Source organism: Bufo gargarizans, chromosome 10, assembly GCF_014858855.1.
Source record: "Bufo gargarizans isolate SCDJY-AF-19 chromosome 10, ASM1485885v1, whole genome shotgun sequence".
NCBI classification, from domain to species: Eukaryota; Metazoa; Chordata; class Amphibia; order Anura; family Bufonidae; genus Bufo; species Bufo gargarizans.
Genome location: NC_058089.1, coordinates 60,187,745 through 60,206,984, shown reverse-complemented (window position 1 = coordinate 60,206,984; position 19,240 = coordinate 60,187,745). Strand labels below are relative to the sequence as shown.

The 19,240-nt window shown below is 42.5% G+C and overlaps 1 protein-coding gene across 1 annotated transcript in view; it reads right to left on the bottom strand.

Moving 5' to 3' along the window:
- Positions 1-12,383: 12,383 nt before the first annotated feature.
- MACROD1 (mono-ADP ribosylhydrolase 1) overlaps positions 12,384-19,240 on the bottom strand; it is a 1,160,748-nt gene continuing 1,153,891 nt past the window's right edge. Inside the window, exon 11 of the mRNA XM_044270759.1 lies at positions 12,384-12,607. The gene's annotated coding sequence lies outside the window, so the exon portion shown is untranslated. The remainder of the gene's footprint in view (positions 12,608-19,240) is intronic.

Here is a 19,240-nt window from a genome sequence, read left to right as displayed (position 1 = left end):
TCTACACTGCGATCATCGAATCCATCATGGTTCCGTTTCTGCTCAGTATTAGAAAAGGTGAGAATGCAGCGCATCATCCGAACAGCGGAAAGCATAATTGGCTGTAGCTTACCTTCACTGCAGGATTCATGCTAGCTGGTGTAGAAAGAGAGCAGCTAAGATTGCCTCAGACTCCCTGCTCACTCCATCTTCCAGCCTATGCCTTCAGGAGTGAGATACTGTGCAGTGGCTACTAAAACTTCCAGGCACAGGAACAGCTTTATTGCTCAGGCAGTTGCCTTGCTTAATGCAGAACCATGCTAAGGCTACTTTCACACTGCAGTTTCTGGGTCCACCTGTGAGATACGTTTCAGGGCTCTCACAAGCCGCCCAAAACGGATCAGTATAGCCCCAATGCATTCGGAATGGATAAGGATCCGTTCAGAATGCATCAGTTTGGCTCCGTTCCGCCTCCATTCCGCTCTGGAGGTGGACACCAAAATGCTGCTTGCAGCGTTTTGGTGTCTGCCTGGCGATGCAGAGCCAAACCGATCCGTCCTGACTTACAATGTAAGTCAATGGGGACAGATCCGTTTACATTGACACAATATGGTGCAATTGTAAGCGGATCCGTCCCCCATTGACTTTCAATGCAAGTCAGGACGGATCCGTTTGACTTACACTTAGACTTTTTTTTGACAGAGTAATGCAGACGGATCCGTTCTGAACGGATACAAGCGCTTGCATTATAGGTGCGGATCCGTCTGTGCAGATACCAGACGGATCCGCACCTAAACGCAGGTGTGACAGTAGCCTAAAGCTGCTATGACTTGAAAGCATTACAGCATAGAACTGAAAACAAACACTTCTCCCTGTTTATTGCCACTAAAACTTACATACTGTCCTTGTCCTGCACTATCTATACTGTCTGTCCTTGTACTGTTTTGTTTGTGTCCGTCAATCAACTGCCAAGTCAAATCCCTTGTAAGTGCAAATTTATTTGGCCAAATAAATTGATTCCGATTCCGATTATGATATATCAATCTGCTCAGCTACTCTTGCTCTATAACATGCTGCCTCTGTAGCTCAGGCATCATGTTCAATGTGACAGATTCCCTTGAAGGCCTCATGCACACGACCGTTGTTTTATTCCGTGTCCGTTGCGCTGTTTTTCGTAATTTTCTGCCAAGCCATTGATTTTCAATGGGTCCGTTGAAAACTCGGCTAATGCACCGTTTGCCATCCTCGTCCGTGATCCGTGATTCTAGTCCGTCAAAAAAATATAACCTGTCCTTTTATTTCTGCGGAAAAACGGTTTGCGGACCCATTCAAGTCAATGGGACCGCTAAAAACCACGGAGGCACACAAGATTGTCATCTGTGTCCGCACGTCCGCGTCCGTTTTATTCCTATCATTTGCATGGCAAACCTGTCAGACTTTTTTTTACATTCCTTTATGTCTGGTGGTCCTCCAAAAATAAAGGAAGCGGATCAACAAAAACAAAAATGGAAACGGATCACGGAACAACGGAACCCCATTTTTCTGAACGGAACACAGCAACGGTCGTGTGCATGAGGCCTAATACTGATGAACTATCATCTGGATAGATCAGTATCTGATTGGTGGAGGCCTAGCAGCTCAACCCCAATGATGTGAATAGGGATGTGTGCGATACCAAGCACAGCCACTATGAATGATGCTGTGCTTGGTAAGCTGAGAAAAGGCGGCGTCGCTCACAAGAGTGCTGGTGCCTTCTCAAACAGCTGATCAGAGAGGGTCCAGGTGTAGGGCCCCCACCGATTAGATACTGATGACCTATTCTGAGTCTAGGTCATCAGTATTACAGCGTCGGAAACCCCTTTTGAGTTGAAATGCCCTATTCATTGCATTTTTCATGGAATAATCCCTTTAAATTGGTGATAGCCATATTAGGCCTCTTTCACACTTGCGTTGTCCGGATCCGGCGTGTACTCCACTTGCCGGAATTACACGCCGGATCCGGAAAAACGCAAGTGTACTGAAAGCATTTGAAGACGGATCCGTCTTCAAAATGCTTTCAGTGTTACTATGGCACCCAGGACGCTATTAAAGTCCTGGTTGCCATAGTAGTAGTGGGGAGCGGGGGAGCAGCATACTTACCATCCGTGCGGCTCCCGGGGCGCTCCAGAGCGCCCCATGCGCATGGATGACGTGTCCATGCGATCACGTGATCCATGCGCTTGGGGCGCCCTGACGTCACTCTGGAGCGCCCCGGGAGCCGCACGGATGGTAAGTATGCCACTCCCCCGCTCCCCACTACACTTTACCATGGCTGCCAGGACTTTAGCGTCCCGGCAGCCATGGTAACCATTCAGAAAAAGCTAAACGTCGCATCCGGCAATGCGCCGAAACGACGTTTAGCTTAAGGCCGGATCCGGATCAATGCCTTTCAATGGGCATTCATTCCGGATCCGGCCTTGCGGCAAGTGTTCCGGATTTTTGGCCGGAGCAAAAAGCGCAGCATGCTGCGCTATTTGCTGCGGCCAAAAAACGTTCCGTTCCGGAACGGAAGACATGCTGATGCATCCTGAAGGACAGACTGTCCATTCAGAATGCATTAGGAAAATCCTGATCAGTATTCTTCCGGCATAGAGCCCCGACGACGGAACTCTATGCCGGAAGACTATAACGCAGATGTGAAAGAGCCCTTACAAAACTGGCAGAAAGTGCAGTCATATTAACATAGTAACATAGTTTATAAGGCTGAAAAAAGACATCTGTCCATCCAGTTCAGACTGTTATCCTGCAAGTTGTCATCTTTACATTAAAGGAGTTGTCCCATCTGGATACATGCCATATCGATAGAATATGCTATAAATGATCAATAGCTGCAGGTCCAACCTTTGGCACCCTCTCAAGAATGGGATCCTACCATAAATGAAGAGCATGCTGCACATGCACAGTGTCCTCTTCATTCACTGCTATGGGATTTTGGAAAAGAGCCGAGCAAGTGCACTGGGCCCCTTCTTAAAATAGAAGTGGGTCCCAGAGGTTGGACCTCCACCTATTGGACATTTATCAGTGTATCCTATTGATAGAAACATAGAATGTGTCGGCAGATAAGAACCATTTGGCCCATCTAGTCTGCCCAATATATCTGAATCCTATGAATAGCCCCTGGCCCTATCTTATATAAAGGATGGCCTTATGCCTATCCCATGCATGCTTAAACTCCTCCACTGTATTTGCAGCTACCACTTCTGCAGGAAGGCTATTCCATGCATCCACTACTCTCTCAGTAAAGTAATACTTCCTGATATTACTTTTAAACCTTTGCCCCTCTAATTTAAAACTATGTCCTCTTGTAGCAGTTTTTCTTCTTTTAAATATTCTTTCCTCTTTTACCTTGTTGATTCCCTTTATGTATTTAAAAGTTTCTATCATATCCCCTCTGTCTCGTCTTTCTTCCAAGCTATACATGTTAAGGTCCTTTAATCTTTCCTGGTAAGTTTTATCCTGCAATCCATGTACCAGTTTAGTAGCTCTTCTCTGAACTCTCTCCAAAGTATCAATATCCTTCTGGAGATATGGTCTCCAGTACTGAGCACAATACTCCAAATGAGGTCTCACTAGTGCCCTGTAGAGCGGCATGAGCACCTCCCTCTTTCTACTGGTAATTCCTCTCCCTATACACCCAAGCATTCTGCTAGCATTTCCTGCTGCTCTGTGACATTGTCTGCCTACCTTTAAGTCTTCTGAAATAATGACCCCTAAATCCCTTTCCTCAGATACTGAGGTTAGGAGTGTATCACTGATTTTATATTCTGCTCTTGGGTTTTTACGCCCCAGGTGCATTATCTTGCACTTATCAACATTAAATTTTAGTTGCCAGATTTTTGACCATTCCTCTAGTTTTCCTAAGTCCTTTTCCAATGATATGCCATAAATGTCCACATGAGAGTACTCCATTAAGTTCTCTGCAAAGTGTCATTTTGTTATTGATAGAACAGGCTGACAAAGTGATTTCATATTATCAGTGCCTAGGAGCAAAGCTGACAACCAATATGATTGCACATCTTACAAAAATGGACACTTTTTGTATAGATTTGTGCTTTTGCCTACAAAAAGACTTTAAAGATTTTAGAGCATCTTTTTTAGAACTTGATAGTTTATCTTGGAAATGTTTTGAGTATTTTTTTTTTTAGGTCTGGCATTTGTATTCTGGGGTTTGGTTTGTGATAAAAGGGTCATATACTGTACACTACTGCAAACATCACTTATTACATCACTTCTAGAAATCTCCCTGTGGTCACCCAGAGGTAGGCAAATACACTCACCTAAAGAATTATTAGGAACACCATACTAATATGGTGTTGGACCCCCTTTTGCCTTCAGAACTGCCTTAATTCTACGTGGCATTGATTCAACAAGGTGCTGATAGCATTCTTTACAAATGTTGGCCCATATTGATAGGATAGTGTCTTGCAGTTGATGGAGATTTGAGGGATGCACATCCAGGGCACGAAGCTCCTGTTCCACCACATCCCAAAGATGCTCTATTGGGTTGAGATCTGGTGACTGTGGGGCCCATTTTAGTACAGTGAACTCATTGTCATGTTCAAGAAACTATTTTTCCAGTCTTCAACAGTCCAATTTTGGTGAGCTCGTGCAAATTGTAGCCTCTTTTTCCTATTTGTAGTGGAGATTAGTGGTACCCGGTGGGGTCTTCTGCTGTTGTACCCCATCCGGCTCAAGATTGTGGCGTGTTGTGGCTTCACAAATGCTTTGCTGCATACCTCGGTTGTAACGAGTGGTTATTTCAGTCAACGTTGCTCTTCTATCAGCTTGAATCAGTCGGCCCATTCTCCTCTGACCTCTAGCATCAACAAAGCATTTTCGCCCACAGGACTGCCGCATACTGGATGTTTTTCCTTTTCACACCATTCTTTGTAAACCCTAGAAATGGTTGTGCATGAAAATCCCAGTAACTGAGCAGATTGTGAAATACTCAGACCGGCCCGTCTGGCACCAACAACCATGCCACGCTCAAAATTGCTTAAATCACCTTTCTTTCCCATTCTGACATTCAGTTCGGAGTTCAGGAGATTGTCTTGACCAGGACCACAACCCTACATGCATTGAAGCAACTGCCATGTGATTGGTTGACTAGCTAATCGCATTAATGAGAAATAGAACAGGTGTTCCTAATAATTCTTTAGGTGAGTGTATAGTGTGTGAGTCTATGTGTGGATGTTGCAAGTGAACGGCTGTCTCTGACTGTCCATATGTGTTGTGCACCTGTGCTGTTAGTATAGCAGGAGCCCTGCACTCTCTGCTCCTGCCAGCCTAGTTATGACCAGTAATTGGGATACCAGACAGCACTGGGACATGAGGAGGCGAATAAACTAACAGGTACTTGATTAATGTTCCCAGCGAAACTGTGCTCACACTGCTGTCTCTAATCCTGGATGATTTGACTGAAAGACTATGGCTGTATGGAACTTGCCTTCACTGCTTAGGGCACCAGAATGCACTGACTTGGCACTGCCGAGTACTTTTCCAGCATCTAGGTCATGGATATGTCATCAATATCAGTCAGCGGGGGTCCAACTCCTGGCACCCCCACGGATCAGTTGTTTGAAAAGAGGCCTCTTCCACTGTGCAGCTCAGTCCCACTGAAGTGAATGAGATTGAGCTATATAGTCAGTCGCTGTACTTGGTATAGCTTGAAGAACCATGCTTATCCAAGCACTGCAGCCTCTTCAAGCAGCTGATTAACAGGGTACAGGGGAGAAGACTTTCACTGATCAGATGTTGACTACCTGTCCTGAGGATAGGTCAATATTAAATTCCTGGAAAACCCCATCAATAGAGGAAATAAGTAATACCAATGTATCTATGTACACATTAGTATAGTAAATATTGAAATAATTCAATATTACATACTACTCCTACTCCATTCTAGCGCTTATACATAGTAACATAATAATGTCGTTGACATGCATCCATCCAGTTCAGCCTGTTATCCTGCAAGTTGATCCAGCAGTAGAAGACAATTTTCCATTTTAGGGGAATTTTTTTTATTCCCAAAAATACATCCAGGCCCCTCTTGAACTCTTTTAGTGAATTCACCTTCACCACCAACTCAGGCAGAGAGTCCTATAGTCTCACTCTAGAGATTTGCAAAGTGGTAGGACTATGTTCTCATTACGGGCATCTATGCCCCTTTTGATGCAACCCATTATCTTATTGGCCTTTGCAGATGCTGTCTAACACTGGTTTCTACAGTGTAGTTTGCTGCCCACTAACATTTCTAAGTTCTTTTCCATGTCAGTGTTACCCACTGTTTTTACCATTTAGTATGTACGGGTGACTTGTATTATTTCTTCCCATGTGCATAACTTTACATTTGTCAGTGTTAAACATCATCTGCCACTTATCTACTCAAGCCTCCAATCTATCCAGATCGCTCTGTAGCAGTATACTGTCCTCTTCCGTGTTAATTACTTTACACAGTTTAGTGTCATCTGCAAAAATTTATATTTTACTGTGCAAGCCTTCTATAAGATCATTAATAAATATATTGAAGAGAATAGGGCCCAATACTGACCCCTGTGGTACTCCACTAGTGACAGTGACCCAGTCTGAGTGTTTCAGTCAGTTACCCACACTCCACATACAAACTTTTTTTCCCAGTCCAAGCATTTTCATTTTTTATACTAACCTTTTATGTGGTACAGTTTCAAATGCTGTGAAGAAGTCAAGATATACGACATCCATTGAGTCGCTGCAGTCAAGTCTAGAACTTGCCTCCTCATAGAAACTGATTAAATTAGTTTTACATGACCGATCCCTCATGAAGCCATGCTGATATGCCATTATTTGCTTCTTTTCATTGAGGTACTGCAAGATAGCATCTCTTAGAAAACCTTCAAATAGTTCAGCCATGACAGATCTTAAACTTACCGGCCTATAGTTTTTGGGCTCTGTTTTTGAATCATTTTTGAATATTGGCACCACATTTGCTAACCAGTAACCACCAATCATGTGGAATGCTCCCTGTCAATGTAGAGTCCCTAAATATCAGAAATAAGGGTCTGGCTATAAAATTACTTAATTCTCTTAGGATACAGGGGAATATTCCATCTGGTACCGGTGATTTGTAAATTTTAAGATGCAGTTCCACTTCTTCTTCCTGGGTCAGACAGGCCACTTTTAATGGGGAATTTACTTTTACATTCGGCATTTCATCTGACAGATGATTTTCCTCTGCAACTCCCCCCTCATCACTCTCCTTCAGAGTTATACTTTTTATGGATCAAAAACCTGATCTGGATCAGAAACTTTCCTAGGAGGAGGTAAGTCAGGGCACAGGATCAACATCACCACTCCACTATGGACCTTTGCTGCATGAAATTTCTTAATGTAAATGAAAAATGTTTTGTGTACAGCAACACTTCCATGTGCTACACTGTTGTTGGTGTGGTGCAGCTGCATAGTTAGAAGATACAGAAGTGGTCGTAGGCTACACCAGTCTCTCGTTTAGATCACAATTGGTTTCTTTTTGTCATTGACTTCCATCAGTAGTGAGTCTCAAGCAATGTGCTGTTCTCTTTGGTGGGGCCACGCTAGGAATAGATTTGAGCCCTGATCTGCAGTGTTCAAGTGTCCATTGCTTGAAGTCAGCATTTACAATCTTGCATTACAACATATTCCCACTAGATGGCAGCATATTTGCAGAAAAGTATCATGGTAAAAAAAATATTAATGGTATTTATGTGGTATATTAAGGAAAAAGAAAATGTGGTTCATTGTAGTTTCACATTCACCATAAAGTTCTTATAAATTGTAAATTCTATCATCTTTTTTTGTAAGCAGATTCTACATAATATGATCCTTCTTGGTGGCTCATCTGATTAATTAAACTTCCATCTTCTATATTTTGTAAGTGTGTGGAGTCTTTTACACCTCCTTGTAACAATTTACAGTCCTGGTCATTACATTTGAGAGCAGCACTGTTTATGACATTTTTTTCAGGGAAAACCACCAGCTCCAGATGCTAGTTGAAGGTCTATGGCAAAGTGTTTTTTTCTCTTTTTTTGCTACTGCCATTTATGTTCATTAGGTGATGTTGTTGTCTTTCTTGCTTCTTTTTAAAAAACACTGTATGCTGGAGCTCTTGGTGTTTTTTCAAGCATTTTCCTTTCACCTTCTGTATAGGGATAATACACTCGTGGACAATCAAACTGCTTGCAAAATAAAAATGTGACAAAAAAGCCTGCATTTTATCTGGTGTTTTTTTTGTAGTAAAAAGATGCTAGTGGAAAAATGTGTGTAGAGACCCTAATTTACAGTCAGGTCCATAAATATTGGGACATCAACACACTTCTAACATTTGTGGCTCTATACACCACCACAATGGATTTTAAATGAAACAAACAAGATGTGCTTTAACTGCAGACTGTCAGCTTTATTTGAGGGTATTTACATCCAAATCAGGTAAATGGTGTAGGAATTACAACAGTTTGCATATGTGCCTCCCACTTGTTAAGGGACCAAAAGTAATGGGACAGAATAATAATCATAAATGAAACTTTAACTTTTTAATACTTGGTTGCAAATCCTTTGCAGTCAATTACAGCCTGAAGTCTGGAACGCATAGACATCACCAGATGCTGGGTTTCATCCCTGGTGATGCTCTGCCAGGCCTCTACTGTAGCTGTCTTCAGTTCCTGCTTGTTCTTGGGGCATTTTCCCTTCAGTTTTGTCTTCAGCAAGTGAAATGCATGCTCAATCGGATTCAGGTTAGGTAATTGACTTGGCCATTGCATAACATTCCACTTCTTTCCCCTAAAACTCTTTGGTTGCTTTTGCAGTATGCTTTGGGTCATTGTCCATTTGCACTGTGAAGTGCCGTCCGATGAGTTCTGAAGCATTTGACTGAATATGAGCAGATAATATTCCCCGAATTCATCCTGCTGCTTTTGTCAGCAGTCACATCATTAATAAATACAAACCGGATTCCCAAAAAGTTGGGACACTATACAAATCGTGAATAAAAACTGAATGCAATGATGTGGAGGTGCCAACTTCTAATATTTTATTCAGAATAGAACATAAATCACGGAACAAAAGTTTAAACTGAGAAAATGTATAATTTTAAGGGAAAAATATGTTGAATCAGAATTTCATGGTGTCAACAAATCCCCAAAAAGTTGGGACAAGGCCATTTTCACCACTGTGTGGCATCTCCCCTTCTTCTTACAACACTCAACAGACGTCTGGGGACCGAGGAGACCAGTTTCTCAAGTTTAGAAATAGGAATGCTCTCCCATTCTTGTCTAATACAGGCCTCTAACTGTTCAATCGTCTTGGGCCTTCTTTGTTGCACCTTCCTCTTTATGATGCGCCAAATGTTCTCTATAGGTGAAAGATCTGGACTGCAGACTGGCCATTTCAGTACCCGGATCCTTCTCCTACGCAGCCACGATGTTGTGATTGATGCAGAATGTGGTCTGGCATTATCTTGTTGAAAAATGCAGGGTCTTCCCTGAAAGAGATGACGTCTGGATGGGAGCATATGTTGTTCTAGAACCTGAATATATTTTTCTGCATTGATGGTGCCTTTCCAGATATGCAAGCTGCCCATGCCACACGCACTCATGCAACCCCATACCATCAGAGATGCAGGCTTCTGAACTGAGCGTTGATAACAACTTGGGTTGTCCTTGTCCTCTTTGGTCCGGATGACATGGCGTCCCAGATTTCCAAAAATAACTTTGAATCGTGACTCGTCTGACCACAGAACAGTCTTCCATTTTGCCACACTCCATTTTAAATGATCCCTGGCCCAGTGAAAACGCCTGAGCTTGTGGATCTTGCTTATAAATAGCTTTTTCTTTGCACTGTAGAGTTTCAGCTGGCAACGGCGGATGGCACGGTGGATTGTGTTCACTGACAATGGTTTCTGGAAGTATTCCTGAGCCCATTCTGTGATTTCCTTTACAGTAGCATTCCTGTTTGTGGTGCAGTGTCGTTTAAGGGCCCGGAGATCACAGGCATCCAGTATGGTTTTACGGCCTTGACCCTTACGCACAGAGATTGTTTCAGATTCTCTGAATCTTCGGATGATGTTATGCACAGTTGATGATGATAGATGCAAAGTCTTTGCAATTTTTCGCTGGGTAACACCTTTCTGATATTGCTCCACTATCTTTCTGGGCAACATTGTGGGAATTGTTGATCCTCTACCCATCTTGGCTTCTGAGAGACACTGCCACTCTGAGAAGCTCTTTTTATACCCAATCATGTTGCCAATTGACCTAATTAGTGTTAATTGGTCTTCCAGCTCTTCGTTATGCTCAAATTTACTTTTTCCAGCCTCTTATTGCTACTTGTCCCAACTTTTTCGGGATTTGTTGACACCGTGAAAATTTGAATCAACGTATTTTTCCTTTAAAATGATACATTTACTCGGATTAAACGTTTGATCTGTCATCTACGCTCTATTACAAATAAAATATTGACATTTGCCATCTCCACATCATTGCATTCAGTTTTTATTCACAATTTGTTTAGTGTCCCAACTTTTTGGGAATCCGGTTTGTACAAGAGAACCAGTTCCATTGGCAGCCAAACATGCCCACGCCATGACACTACCACGACCATGCTTCACTGATGAGGTGGTATGCTTAGGATCATGAGCAGTTCCTTTCCTTCTCCATACTCTTGGTCTCATCTGTGCATAGGATGTTGTCCCAGAACTGTGAAGGCTTTTTTAGATGTCGTTTGGCAAACTCTAATCTGGCCTTCCTCTTTTTGAGGCTCACTAATGGTTTACATCTTGTGGTGAACCCTCTGTATTCACTCTGGTGGTCTTCTCTTGATTGTTGACTTTGACACACATACACGATCTGATGTATCCATATTTACGTCCTGGACTACCTCTTTAAAGGAAATGTTCACCATCCATGAATTACACGGTCACATTCATTCATTTGGATGGTTGGCATATTAAACTAGATTTCACCTGCATCCATTTAGCTAGGTGTCAGACCCATTGCTGTGACACATTTTTAGAGGACCCCTTTCATAGAATGACTGAACACTTATAAGGTACTTACACATTGCCTGTATATTGGTGGAACCATCTGGTTTTTGCGGGGCTGCTAACTGTCTAGTGTGTATGGGCCTCTAGATTCTTCCTAAACAACAAATGTTGGATTTCAACATGCCCAATCTTTTAACTTTTGGGAGATAAACTGTCACCAGAAGTGTCTAGCAGAGGATTACTCTACTCACCCTATTGAGAACACATGCACGCTCTGCCAAATTGAGAGTGCATGTATATGGGAGGACACAGAGACTGCAAACTAATGTGTATAGCCAGTCTTTAGTTTTGCTTTTTGCTACATGAGATTATTCTATAATGTCTGGAATGAAGATTACACTATTCTCTGTGCAGAAATGATAACAAGAAATGCTGGGAGATGTCAGCTCTGAAGATCTAATACAGGCTGTAACCCAGGGTCAGAATACAGTTTAAGACCTCTTGCACATGGCCGTTGTTCGGCCATTCCGCGCATTGGGGACCATCCGTGCGGCTGCCGCAAGAGATCCAGGCCCATTCAACTTGAATGGGTCCATTATCCGTCCACACGGCATAAAAATTAAACCAGTTAATGGGTCCGCATCCGTGATGCGGCGAGCACATGGCCTGTGCCTGCCTATTGCAGACCCACTGTTTGCGGGCAGCAATATGGGCCACGGCCGTCAATGGTCGGGTGCATGAGGCCTAAAGAGGTTGTCTCACTTCAGCAAATAGCATTTATTATGTAGAGAAAGTTAATACAAGTTACTTACTAATGTATTATTATTATTATCCATATTGCTCCTTTGCTGACTGGATTCATTTTTCCATCACCTTGTTTCCATGGTTACGACCACCCTGCAATCCATCAGTGGTGGTTGTGCTTGCACACTATAGGAAAAAGCCCCAGTCTATGTGAGCTCCCACGTTCCTGGCCAGCAAATATTAAGCTATTTCCTATAGTGTGTAAGTACGACCAGCACTGGCCGATTGCTGGGTGGTCGTAACCATGGAAACGAGCAGTGTATAATGTGATGGAAAAATAAATCAAGCCAGCAAAGGAAACAATATGGAGAATAACAATACATTAGTAATTGTCTTGTATTAACTTCCTCTACATAATTAATGTCAGAGACAACCCCTTTAAAGGAGCCTTCTTTGCATCTTTCACCCCTCGGGAAATAATGCCACAAATGCAATCCTAGTGACTTTCCTGAACGGTGTGACACTCTCTGTCAATCTGAATGGTGACTGTCTCTGCTGGATTCTCAGGCTATATCTTTTCTCATTGTGACGTGTCAGTAGAGGTCTCAGATTAACGGAAGAGCAAATCATAAATGGTTTTAAGCTTAGCTTTTAATGAAATCATTAGGGCAGTACTTCTCTCTTTTATCCTTTCTGCTGCCTTCTGAATGGGGCAAATAATCACACTATTAAGGCATTGATTTCATTGATACGACAGGAATAGAAAACCATGCATGCAACAGAGAGAGGGGAATCTTCTATACTTGATCAGTCTCCACACACAAGCCTATAGCTTACAGGACACTTCCGCCCGGTCTGTAAGGAAAAAAGAAACATGAATTTTCTTGTCATGACATCGTATTGCTGCAAGTTTGTGTTTTTATATAAAATAATTCCTTCAGAACATATATTCTGACATCGTATAGAAATGGCAGAAGATAACATTGTGGGGAAGTCTGTAATGTAACAGATCTCCAGGCTGTATTGCATTAGGCTCCATTCAGAGATCCGTAGAATGGGACCACATCCGTTCCGCAATTATCCGGAACGGGTGTGGACCTATTCATTCTCTATGGGGCCGGAAGAGATGCAGAGAGCACACTATGTGCTCTCTGCATCTGCATTTCCGGAGCGTGGCCCCGATTTTACGGTCTGCAGCTCCTCAAGAAAATAGGGCATGTCCTATTCTTTATTACCTCTCTCATGTCCTATTCTTGTCCGCAATTGCGGACAAGAATAGGCATTTCTTTGGGGGTGCCGGACGAGTGTATTGCGGATCTGCAATTTGCGGATCTGCAATGCACTATGGACGTCTGAATGGAGCCTAAATTATATTGCCACATCACTGGCACTTGTGGAGGACATGCTGTTCTCGAGATTCTGATTCAGCAAAGAAAGGGTTCAGCCATCGGGACCGTTCTGTTTTGAGAATTAGAAGAGGTCCAGGTACATAGACACCCCACAATATTATAGCACATTGAATCCTTACTGCCTCAAACACAATGTGAACATAACCAAAAGCACCTGCATAGAATAGGTAAGGCTGACATGGCGTAGACCTGTGATGGCTAACCTCTCACACTCCACTCCCACGATGCACACTTGCTTGGTTGTTCTCCGAACTCCATAGAAATGAACGGAGCATGCTGGGAGTTGTAGTTTCACCACAGCTGAAGTGCCGGAGGTTAGCCATCACTGATGTAGACAGTGTACAGAACTGGGATAGTGTAAGCAATGCTGCCTCATGGTATTGCATTCAAAAGAAGCATTCTTCGTACAGGATCTGATGTACAGTACATTAAACTAGACATATACCTAAAAATCTGTTATTTTTGACAGGGGGGGAGTCTCAGTGGAGGACCTTTCCTTTTGTCAAAAATAACGGATTGAAAGATGGAAATGGCTTAAACTGATGCAAAATAAGCATTATATATGCTCAAAATAAAGGATCTTTTTTTCTGTTCTTCTGATGGATCAGAAGAACGAAAAATGAAACTAGATGTGAACATATGGCATCCTTATCTGTTCTGTGAGCTTCAGAGTTGAAAACAGACATGGTGGGAAGTAAGGAAAGGATGTTGTGGCAGTACGGTACTGGCAGATTCCACAGAAGGGAAACGCCCCTGCTTGTGAGAGAAATGCATCTAGCTATGCAATTGGAGAGGGGAATAATTAGGGTGAGAAAGACATGAGGGAAGTCTAAAAAGACCTATTCCTTCACAGTTATGAGTGTACAAAGAAGCTTAGCAATTATGCATACTTTATTTATTTTTTTACTCGCCTTAAGTGTTTCTCTATATACCTTCAAACACACCTTAAGTGTTTGTCTATATACCTTTAATACTGAAGGAGGGCCTCCTTCACATTGTGGTACAATTGTTCAGGTACTGGGTCTCCTACACTCATAAGGCCTATGCACTAAGTGAAAGGGCTGACAAAAATTACAAGGAACCGGCGCTCCAATACACACTTTATTACACATAATGGAGGGCATCATACACCCTTGAAAAATTATGATTGATGGCCTGCTGGTGAGCTGACCCTCTAAAAAATTATATGCGAGGGCCTGCAGGTGAGCTGAACCTGTAAATCATTATATGCGAATGGGTCTACGATCTGCAAGATGCGGAAAAGAATAGGGCATGTCTTATCTTTTGCAATGAGGCCACACAAACCTGGAAGCACATGTAAGGCTACTTTCACACTGGCGTTTTGAATTCGTTTGTGAGATCTGTTTCAGGGATCTCACAAACGGTTCAAAACGGATCAGTTCAGCCCCAATGCATTCTGAATGGATAAGGATCCATTCAGAATGTATCAGTTTGACTCCGTTCCGCCTCCATTCCGCTCTGGATGCGGATACCAAAACGCTGCTTGCAATGTTTTGGTGTCCACCTGGCGATGCGGAGCCAAACGGATCCATCCTGACTTACAATGTAAGTCAATGGGGACGGATCCGTTTCCACAGACACAATATGGTGCAGTTGAAAACGGATCCATCCTCCATTCCCCCATTGACTTTCAATGTAAGTCAGGACGAATCCGTTTTGACTTAGACTTTTTTTAAAAAGAATAATGCAAAAGGATCAGTTCTGAACGGATACAAGCATTTGCATTATAGGTGCGGATCCGTCTGTGCAGATACCAGACGGATCCGCACCTAACGCAGGTGTGAAAGTAGCCTAAGGCCTCTTTCAGATGGACGTTGCGGGAAAAGGTGCGGGTGCGTTGCGGGAACATGCACGATTTTTCCGCGCGAGTGCAAAACATTGTAATGTGTTTTGCACGCGCGTGAGAAAAATCGGCATATTTGGTACCCAAACCCGAACTTCTTCACAGAAGTTCGGGCTTGGGTTAGGTGTTCTGTAGATTGTATTATTTTCCCTTATAAACATGGTTATAAGGGAGAATAATAGCATTCTGAATACAGAATGCATAGTACAATAGCGCTGGAGGGGTTAAAAAAAAAAAAATAATTTTATCTTACCTTAATCCACTTGTTCGCGCAGCCTGGCATCTCTTCTGTCTGTCTTCTGTGCTGTGTGCAGGAAAAGGTCCTGTGGTGACATCACTCCGGTCATCACATGATCCATCACCATGGTAAAAGATCATGTGATGGATCATGTGATGACCGGAGTGACGTTACCACAGGACCTGTTCTTGCACACAGCACAGAAGAGATGCCGGACTGCGCGAGCAAGTGGATTAAGGTGAGTTAAATTATTATTATTATTTTTTAACCCCTCCAGCGCTATTGAACTATGCATTCTGTATTCAAAATGCTATAATTTTCCCTTATAACAGAAAATAATACAATCTACAGAACACCTAACTTAAGCCCGAACTTCTGTGAAGAAGTTCGGTTTTGGGTACCAAACATGCCCATTTTTTTCACGCGTGTGCAAAACGCATTACAATGTTTTGCACTCGCGCGGAAAAATTGCGCATGTTCCCGCAACGCACCTGCACCTTTTCCCGCAATGCCCCTCTGAAAGAGGCCTAAGACCTTTAGGTAAATTCTTTAGGTAAATTAAACTCGGGGAACACGTATAAGTCCATGACTTTGACCAAAGGATGAATTTTTATTTTTTGCCTGGAGTGACATTTTAATTTCTATAAGTGTTTCTTATAGACCTTGATTAAGACATTTCATTTAAAAGGTCTTTCTGAGATTTTCTTTTCACTGATGACCTATCCTCTGGATACTTGATCAGTATCTGATCGGTGGGGGTCCGACACCCAGGACCCCCACCGATCAACTGTTTTGAGATGCAGCAGCAGCACCCCTGTGAGCGCAGCTCTCTTCTCACAGCTCACCAAGCACAGTGCCATACATAGTATAGCAGCTGTGCTTGGTAGCGCAGCTCAGCCCCATTAACTTGAATAGGGCTGAGCTGCTTCTAGGCCACGTGAATGATGAATGTGATGTCACTGGCCTAGGAAAAGCAGAGAGACGGCCGTGGTGCTCACAGGAGCACCGCAGCCTTCTCAAACAGCTGATCGGCAGGGGTGCCAGATGTTGGCACCCCACTAATCACATACTGATGGCCTATCCTGAGGTCATCAGTAAAAAAAAAAATCTCAGAAAACTCCTCTTAAACTTCAGGAAATCCTATGAATAATGGACTTCTGAAAAAAACAACTGATTTGTTGAAGTGTTTGGCAGCAGATAGCAACTGTACATTTCAGGCAAGTATTTAGAGCATGCACACACTGTATGCAAACAGAAAGCGAGAAAGCATCTCGAAACGCATGCAGCCAAACAGCTTGTGAGATTAGTTCCAGGAAGACACAACAAAGGATCTCCATTGTGGTTGTACATTGCCACTATTATTTGTAAGCTATCCCCCAGTACTGAGCATAAAGCAAGGATGCATGTTTGTATCGCTACAATTATGTTGTCACTCTCTGTTCATTTTATGAAAGTTCTGTAGCTTAGTGCTTGCCATGTTTCCTACATGTCCCTGCATACACTATTGGGCATGTTGGGGCATGTTGGGGGAGTGCATCCTACTCTCCTCTTCCCAGACATCATTATATCATGATAACAATACTGGAATGATTCAGGGTAAATATTTTTAATGTGGTGTTTTTTTAACCACATCTTATACAAAACTAACCTTAGAGATACATTATACACAGCAACACTGCATTCTAATAAGATAGTATCTGCTTACAGCATTGTCACGTTCAGAGCCGTCCTACTGTGATGACTTGGGTTAGTGTAGTTAGGGTACACTACCCCAGCAAGACTTAGGCCTAGTTCACACAATCGTTTTTTTGGGGGAATGTACGGGCTATTTTTTGTGGTCCGTATATGGTCCATATACGGAACCAATTATTTCAATGGTTCCGCATTAAAAACGGAATGTGTTCCGTAAGCATTCCGTTTCCGTATTTTCATTTTTCTGTTCCGTTAAAAGATAGAACATGTCCTATATTTGGCTGCAAATCACGTTCCGTGGCTCCATTCAAGTCAATGGGTCCGCAAAAAAAACAGAACACATACGGAAATGCATCCGTATGTCTTCCATATCAGTTCCGTTTTTGCAGAACCATCTATTGAAAATGTTATGCCCAGCCCAATTTTTTCTATGTAATTACTGTAAATGCCATATTGAAAAACGGAACGGAAAAACAGAATGGAATAGAAACACAACGGAACTCAAAAACAGAACAACGGATCCGTGAAAAACGGACCGCAAAAAAATATAAAAGCCATACGTTCATGTGAACTAGGCCTTATACATATAAATCTGCAGGACTTTTACATACAAATGATGAATGGAGGGAACAAAAACATTTTAGGTTAAGGTTGTCTTGGCAGTTTAATTAATATGTAGCAAATAAGCTGAGGACACTAATGAATCTGCCCCTGTGTGCCTCAACAGATTTTTTTGTCTCTGTCCACATGGAGCACAAATATATACATTAGGTTAAACACATATGAGATGTCCTTTAGGATAAGTTTTTATTTTTAAAGCTAAGAACTTTTTCACAGCATTGTGCAATAGGAGATGGTGATGGTGAGTTCACTGAAAGAGTTCAGGAGGGGCCTGGATGTACAGGGTGGGCCATTTATATGGATACACCTTAATAAAATGGGAATGGTTGTGATATTAACTTCCTGTTTGTGGCACATTAGTATATGTGAGGGGGGAAACTTTTCAAGATGGGTGGTGACCATGGCGGCCATTTTGAAGTCATCCATTTTGAATCCAACTTTTGTTTTTTTTCAATAGGAAGAGGGTCATGTGACACATCAAACTTATTGGGAATGTCACAAGAAAAACAATTGGTTTTAACGTAACTTTATTCTTTCATGAGTTATTTACAAGTTTCTGACCACTTATAAAATGTGTTCAATGTGCTGCCCATTGTGTTGGATTGTCAATGCAACCCTCTTCTCCCACTCTTCACACACTGATAGCAACACCGCAGGAGAAATGCTAGCACAGGCTTCCAGTATCCGTAGTTTCAGGTGCTGCACAGCATATGCTGTGAAGATACGAGATGTGCAGCACCTGAAACTACGGATACTGGAAGCCTGTGCTAGCATTTCTCCTGCGGTGTTGCTATCAGTGTGTGAAGAGTGGGAGAAGAGGGTTGCATTGACAATCCAACACAATGGGCAGCACATTGAACACATTTTATAAGTGGTCAGAAACTTGTAAATAACTCATGAAAGAATAAAGTTACATTAAAACCAAGCACACCATTGTTTTTCTTGTGAAATTCCCAATAAGTTTGATGTGTCACATGACCCTCTTCCTATTGAAAAAACAAAAGTTGGATTAAAAATGGCCGACTTCAAAATGGCCGCCATGGTCACCACCCATCTTGAAAAGTTTCCCCCCCTCACATATACTAATGTGCCACAAACAGGAAGTTAATATCACCAACCATTCCCATTTTATTAAGGTGTATCCATATAAATGACCCACCCTGTATTTCTGGAGTGTAATAATATTACAGGCTATAGCTACTAGAGAGGGGTAGTTGATCCAGGGAGTTATCTGATTGCCTGATTGGAGTCAGGAAGGAATTTTTTCCCCTTTAGGGTACTTTCACACTTGCGGCAGAGGATTCCGGCAGGCAGTTCCATCGCCGGAACTGCCTGCCGGATCCGTCAAAACGTATGCAAACTGATGGCATTTGTCAGATGGATCAGGATCCAGCATTTATTTTTTTTCACATTCTTTGCGGTCTGAGCATGCGCAGACCACAAAAATGAATCCGTTTTTCCGGAACACTCAGGGCCGGATCCGGCATTAATGCATTTCAATGGGAAAAAATGCCAGATCCAGCATTCCAGCAAGTGTTCCGGAATTTTGGATGGTGCGGTATTATCTCCATGCGGAAAAGGCAAAAAGACTGAACTGAAGACATCCTGATGCATCCTGAACAGATTGCTCTCCATTCAGAATGCATTAGGATAAAAATGATCAG